A 7,671-nucleotide genomic window follows, 5' to 3' on the forward strand; every position below is an offset into this window, starting at 1 on the left:
TACACAATAAATAATCCTCCGAGAACACACATCACATATCTTCACATTTCAGGCATGTTTACTTTTCAAATGAATGTGCTTGAGAGGTCTCATAATTTCAAACGTCTTAAATATTATATAGATATATTATTGTTGATATTTGTTATCATGTTGCATCAACATCAAGTCATACATAGCCTACTGCAGAAGGGCTAGTAGCCTTTAATATCACTGTCACTCAATTGAAGAACTCAAGGATTAGTGGGTTTTTTGAATCACCAAGAGGCCTGGAGCCTTGGGACACAGGTGGCTGTGTGCACCTGGCTGCTCTGGTGCACAGGGGTCACTGGTTATTCAGGGCCTCCATGCCAGCTGTTTCACCATTTCCATTGGTGTGGCTGACTACTTAAGGGGCATCTGTGTGTAGCCATAAACTACTTGTAGTCATGCCTCTCCGTCATCACCAATCCACACCTGTTTTTGACCTAATATGTGTGCTAAAAGTGTAAGCATATTACAGTAATTGACCGGTAAGGACATTCATAACACTCCCTGTGCCTGCATGTTTGTGTGTGTGAGTGTGAGGCATTTTTATCAACTTCTTTTCTCAAAATGAAAACAGTGACGCCCATTTTGCATGGATGACAAGCCACAGACTCGGCAATTGAAAAGGGGGAGCACTATCTTTAATGAAAAGTCAGTCCAATAACATCCATGTTGTAGTCAAAGATAAGTAACCTCACTTTACCGTCGTTTTATATCCACTCTCACCACGACAATTCCTATGGGGACTCGTCATTTCCTGTAGATTTTATATCATCTATAACTCTTGAATTTATCAGTGATCGATATAGCTTGCTTTTTAAAGCCTCCTCGTTTTTTTGCGACGTGCGTCATTGACGCGCATCAGAGACGCAGAGGCTCAACTGTTGCCTGGTCTCTTCCATACACCCCAGCATTGCACAGACCCCGGTCGGCACTGGGAATAAACATCGTCGCTTTATTACTGCCCTCTGTCCATCTTTATTATTAGCGCTCGCTCCGCCTCCTACCTGTAAATCTCCCCTCTCTCTCCTCTGGAAAGGATCTGACAGGCGCTCTCAACTGGCCGCTCCGTGCCAGGTCTGCAGGGGATCCAATGGAGACAGTGACATCCAACCGAGCGATTGTCCTTTTACGCACAACTGACAACGAAAACACCCGCAAGATTATGTAGTCTTCAACGCTGCCGAGCCCACTCACCGACCGTAGATTCAAGCAATCTCTCGCTTTGTGTTTTTTAACAGTCGACTGACGCTAGAAAGTGAAATCGATCGATCGAATCCTCCGCCTGCTGATCGACAGAATCCCTGAATGGAAGACGGCTAGAGAGGTCGCCTCGCGGAGAACAGGCTGCACACATTTTCACTGTCGCTGTGTTTACCATTACCCGACAAAAGCATTGGCAGCCTCGACGGCTGCACACGACGCCGCCTTCGCCATGGCTTTTGGCGTGAAAGAGCCAGAAAACCCCTCCGATTAAGAAGCGGTTCACATTCGTCAATATTGCGGATTTAAATGCCTCTCTCCAAGGGCCACCGACCCACTTTTTTTGATAGGTTCGCGTGTGGGGTGTCTCACGCTGTTACGAATAAACAATTCATAGGCTGCTAAAATTCTCATAATCTACAGGGAAGAGGGGGATTTTTTTTTTCAAACAATATGGCTGGTGAGTGGGGCTGGGGACGCTGGCACAGGCTCTCCAAGGCTCCTAAATGCTAGCTGAGGCAGGTGGCTCCGTTCCCCATGGAAGTGAAAGTTCTATGAGGACAAGCAATATCAATAATAATATAAATCGGTACTCTTCAATCTTAATATCCAAGATGGAAGACGTTGTCATACCGTTCTCGTCTGAGGTGCCCTGCGACAATAATGGGCAGCGTATGTGGTGGGCATTCCTCGCCTCCTCCATGGTGACATTTTTTGGGGGTCTCTTCATCATCCTGCTGTGGAGGACAATGCAATATATGTGGACGGTTTGTTGCCACTGCAACGTCAAACCGAAGGTATGTTTGTCCACAATCAATTAGTAGATGTAAAATCTATGTATACGCCACATATACAGCTATTGATGCACATATTGTATGTTTGTGTAACAGGCATGATTTGTTCTTCTGTATGGCCTTCATCGTGCAAGTGACATGCCACTGAGCTAGTTTGATGGCTTCCTCCTCCTCCTCCTCACTCGCACCCACCAAACAGATATCAAGTGCCAGTTGCAGTGCCTTTTATAATGAATACATCTCTTGAAGATTGTTATTATCCTTTGGCTGTGTTGACCAACTCCCAGTCTTGAACGATGGGGGTGGTGTTGCCTGCCAGATATGGGTGGGATCAGATGAGAGCAGTTCCTTCGTTTGATTTTGCTTGAACATCTTTATAATAATACACCAGCTCTTGACTTGTAGGGTGCAAGTAAACGTCACAGGGGACCATACACAAGTTTCATGTAACTCAACATATGATCCTGCACATTCTTCCAGTGAGTCCTAATGAAGCCCAATTGGACTCCTCATACAGACTTAAAACACCTAGGTCCCTTTCATAGTACAACTCTGCAAAATGAAGTATTACAAAAATAGATTTCTCCAATTTGATTCTTAATTTTTTACACTCTGTGTTTACTGGAATGTGTTTTTTTTCTGCAAATGAAATGCTTTGTGGAATGATGAAAGTAGCATGTTTGCAGTACTGATATAGAAGTAGGATTTAAAAAAAATTGTGACTGTCAATTATTTAGCTTGGGGTGGACTGCTTTTACGATGAATCATGGCTGATTCACATGTTTATCAAAGCCTGCTTCGTATGACTCACACTTGTGCATGGCTCAAAACTGAACAGAGGGGCATTGGAAAGGTAATGTTTCCCAGTGTGCAAAACATGGCCTAAAACGTATTTTTCTTACTTGGAATTAATCATATTTAGATCATTATTATGAATATAGGAGGCGTGTGGCGCAGTGGGTAGGGCGTTGGTGTTGGGATCAAGGGAGCACAGGTTCAAACCCCACTGTCGTTGTTTCCCTGGGCAAGACACTTCACCCCAAATTGCTCCTGTGGGGATTGCCCACAGTATTGAGTATGTAAGTCACTTTGGATAAAAGCGTCTAACAAGTGTCATGTAATGTAATGTAATATAATTAGCTGATTGCAAGTGCTGTCTGTCTTAACTTTGAGTACAAAGAGGTGGAAAAGAGGATGTGCCTGATGGAAGGAAAAGAGCTCGATCCGCGTCCTTGATATGTTTGGGTTGTGTCCAATTCAAATGGATGAGCTGTGTCCCTCCTGCTGCTCTTTTGCCGTGTCCTTTTGGTGGCCTTGGCCCTTTTCTGTTTGGTATTATGACAGGTGGGAGACAGGGTAAAGAGTCATTATCCCTAACTGGCACAACAGCAGAAAATAACCTCTATTGCCTAGACAGTGTAAGATGCAATTCTCTGTGTTTTTTTTTTTTTTTTTTAGTGCGTCTTTACATTTTACAAAATAATAGTGACGGTTTTGTTTTACGTTTGTGAAGAATTGAACTTCAATCTGATTTCCATTGTAATGTTTTTTCCATTTTTGCCACATAAATTGATATTGTCAGTAATGTTAATGTTGTCAATGATATTGACTTGATTTATAACTCCCAGTCTCACCAATATACAACACATTGAATAGTCCAGCCAGCGTATTGACTGCATTATGAAAAGTATACGTTTACATGATATTAGAGTTAAAATACTATCAAGCCTCTGGTGATTCAGGCTATTTTCAAGTCTGCTTACAAGAAATGTTCCAATCTAAACATCTCTTATTGACAGTGAGGGATAATTGTGCACACTATGCTATTTAGGCTATTACTTGGCTGTCTGCCTCCAATCATTTTGTTATGCTCATGGATCCCAGAATCGGAAATGGCACAGAAACCATATGTCATCCTTCATACTTGCTACCATCTTGCTAGGAAAGCCATGAAAGTAAACCGTGCAAATATAATGAGGTATCCATCTTGTGACTGCTGGTGAGTATCCAGTTGCATCTCATCTCTTGTTAAAAAAAAAATTTGAAACGGTAAAAAGGAAAGCATGTTTCTGTGTGACTGTGTGAGGGAGGCAGAGCTGTCCCGTTAGGTGACTTTGGAAGGCTTGACACTTGGCTGCAGAGGGAGAAGGCTTGTTAGGAGTATTAAGAAGGGGGAAACGGGATCTGTGTTCAGCTGACTGGTGCGGCCGGCTAAGTTGGCATGTGTCAGAAACAGGATGCATATTTGGCTGTAGCGGGGGGGTTGTCGGCTTTCTCTCCAATACCGAGGACCTGGAATCGGAGGCAAGGAAATAGAGGTGAAAACTCTGAGAGTGATACAAGAGGAAGTGGAATCAGTGGGTGTCAGGGTGATGAAGGGTTTGAGGGGTGTTGCATTGCAAAGTGTCCTCCTGTACTCTGCCATTGACACACAGCTGTGTCCTTATTCGTCTAAATGGCCCTCTTCTCTGTCAGGATTATAAGGTAGAGGTCATAAGGGAATAAGGAAATAGATAAGTTAAATGCAGCAATATTAAATTTACCGTGCAACGTTCTGATTCTTTGGTATCTGGACAGTTCACAGACAGCAGTCTAATGGTGACCTGTAAGGTTTTATCACTGTGAAGCCAGAAAGCCCAAGGATCACCTTTTTAATTCTATCTTCCTAAAACAGGACAGGGCAATAAGGCAGACAACAAAACAAGGTTTTATCGGTATGGTGCCATCTCCCTGGACTAAAAAGGCAACTTAAAACACAAAATAAAACAAACCCATATTGATTTTTCTAACCCTGTGCCAGTAATGGCAACATTTATGGCTTCATTTATCTGCTGGGTGCTCAGATGGCATTTTAAAACCACATATCATCCACATTTGTAATTTGATTTTCCCGACGGTGCATCCCTCTGCAAACACCAGCTCTCCGACTGTCTGCATGATATTCGTTATATCACACATAAGGGGTTTCCTACTGAGGGAAAGTCTCACTCTAGACAAAGCTAATGTGTATGCCTGACAGAAAGAAATGGAAGCAAAACCGCTCAGTGCAGAAGTTGAGAGAACCACTGCTACATTGCATGTTAGTCTTGTTGGCATATAAACCTGCTCTATTATCTCTTCCCTATGGTCTTGTCTTTTTGAATGTGTAGAGTTTGTATGCTGTTTTCTGTGCTATGCTGTTCCTCTGCTGTATGGTTATCTAATGGTCTAGTTATCTGCTCTGCGTCATGCCACCTCCAGGATTTCTTATATGATGCCTCTGTTGTTTGGGATGCGTGGAGAGGAGGAGTAAAGAGGCTGTGCGTTTGTGGCACTAATCTCTATTCAAATATGATTGTCAACATCATCCTGTGGAGAAAATGGCTTTATTAAAACATTGGACATTTCTAAAATTATTCAAATGAACTGTTATGTGTTTATGCAAGAACCAAATTATTCAAACTACTGAAAGCATGAGCGTCATGTAAAACTAAACCCACTCATTTTGCAGTTTAGAATACATGTTTGTATATCTACAACAAACAATGAAATCTCACAGCCAACAGCCCGCTATCTTTAAATTAGCATACTGGAATTAATATTGCTTAAAGGTCCCATGTTATGGCCATTTCTACTGATCATAATTCCATTTTTGAGGTCTACTAAAATAGATTTATATGTTGCAATTTTCCAAAATCTCATTGGTTTCTCATACAGCATCTCTGTATAGTATGTGTATTCACTCTCTGTCCTAAAAAGCTTGTTGGAGCTCCTGCCCCCCCCCCTCCCTATGAGCCCAGTGGCCGTCCTGTGGCGTCAGCGAGACACAGCGAAACCCAGCCCGAATACACACACACCCGCAGCCTGGCTGGGAGTTTGTGTGTGTGCTCACACACCGACTCACAGCCTCGCCGCGTCCCGCTGTCTCAGGGAGGAGAAATCGGCGGAGCTGCAGCTGAGATTGAGTGTGTGTGTGAGAGGAAGTCCGTAACGTAACTGCTCCACGGATTGGTCCATTTGGGTATGGGCACATCACTATACCCAGGAAGAAAAAGAGAAATCTCCAACGAGGCGTTCTGGGGCAGTACAGACAGGTATTTTCTGTGTTAGAGTTTTACTCGCTACAGGGTTTACTTTGAGGGTTTTTGACTCTGCAGACCGTTTACATGCAGACAAACCTTCATAACACACAAGGGGACGGGTAATATCCGGAAAGGCCTGACATGGGACCTTTAAGAAAATAACACTGTAAATCTGATCATTATATAAAAAAACAATATTTGCTTATTTGGGCTACCTCTGTTTTTTTTCGGTTTATATAAGTTTGAAGTGCGTCAGGATGACATTTTTGTTATTTCTAACGGTCATTTTGTTAGGGATGAAACAAATTGTCAATAAATAAAAAATCTATACTGAAAAATTATAGGTAACTATTCTTATTTGAAGTAACAATTAAGTTACAAAAATGTCAATCACACTCTGGTTAAATCTTCTCAATCTCTCTTTTGTGTGATATCTTATTTTTCTCTGGTTTTGACTGTTGGTTAGACAAACAATGGAATTACATTTACACGTCTTTCTATTTTTCAGAACAGTACATTTTGAAAAACATATGGTAGATATTTGTGTTGCTTTGTGAACAAGTTAATTGGGCAACTAGCTTGCATTTCTTTACACAAGAGAACATCTGGTTTTAAAAATACAGCCTCACGTTGAGGTGTAATCGAGTCAGCAGCTCTGCATCATTAAAAGATGAGCTGGTAGTGGACTTGTGAAGGAGCACTTACTGACTCCTGTCATAAGCTGGGAGAAGGTTTGCTCTGAAACGACACTATAGTAGTTATAGTTGACATCCTCTGAAACTGCTCTGACAATACAAAGACAGTGTACAGGGCGAAGTTGAGTGGACTGTCATGTATTTCATTCCAAACACTAAACTACACTGTGTTGTAGTGAGATATAAATGAGGCCTACCAAAATCACCTCCCACTTCACCTCGGAACAACAGCCTCCCCCTCACCCCCCGAAGGTGCAACATGGAGTGTTTTATGTGCACTTTGGCGCCAACAGCCGTCAGGATTGTCCAATTGTTTCTGTCCAAACGGCTCAACAAGAGGGCTGATGGAGCTGCAGAAGCTGCTCCGCCTCTACAATCTCTCATTGCTCCCTCCTCTGCAACAGTCTTACTGTTCAAACTATAATGTGTTGGCATGTTGGCCTAAACAAGTCTATTTAACACATAAATATTGCAACCGCTATTTTTTCTCTTTTATCCACGATCATTTACATTTAGTTTGTGTTGTATCTCATGTTTGCTTGCTGCTGAACCAGCCCAGTGTCCCCATGGCAATCATGGGATCATTAAAGTTTCATCCTGTCTAATGAGAGTTTGATGTGCTGTGCCGTGTTTCCCTCACTGAGGACTCTGCTCCTGTGATGCGACTAATGCGGAGGTGGGATGAGGACACATTAGGCTCCATTTTCTCTGACCCTTACCATTCTGCAGTTAGAGGGTGCGAGATAAAGCACACCTATTATTACTTAACACTTCATAGCTTAAAGTTTAAAGGTTGAGAGGTTTAAACCACAAAGCGAAATCCATCGTATGATCAGCGCTCTAATGAGATATGACAGCCTTGGTGAATTTTAAATCATCGCAAAGCATTTCCAT

This window comes from Notothenia coriiceps, unplaced genomic scaffold (assembly GCF_000735185.1).
Source record: "Notothenia coriiceps isolate Sejong01 unplaced genomic scaffold, NC01 NC01_scaffold00000668, whole genome shotgun sequence".
Lineage (NCBI taxonomy): Eukaryota > Metazoa > Chordata > Actinopteri > Perciformes > Nototheniidae > Notothenia > Notothenia coriiceps.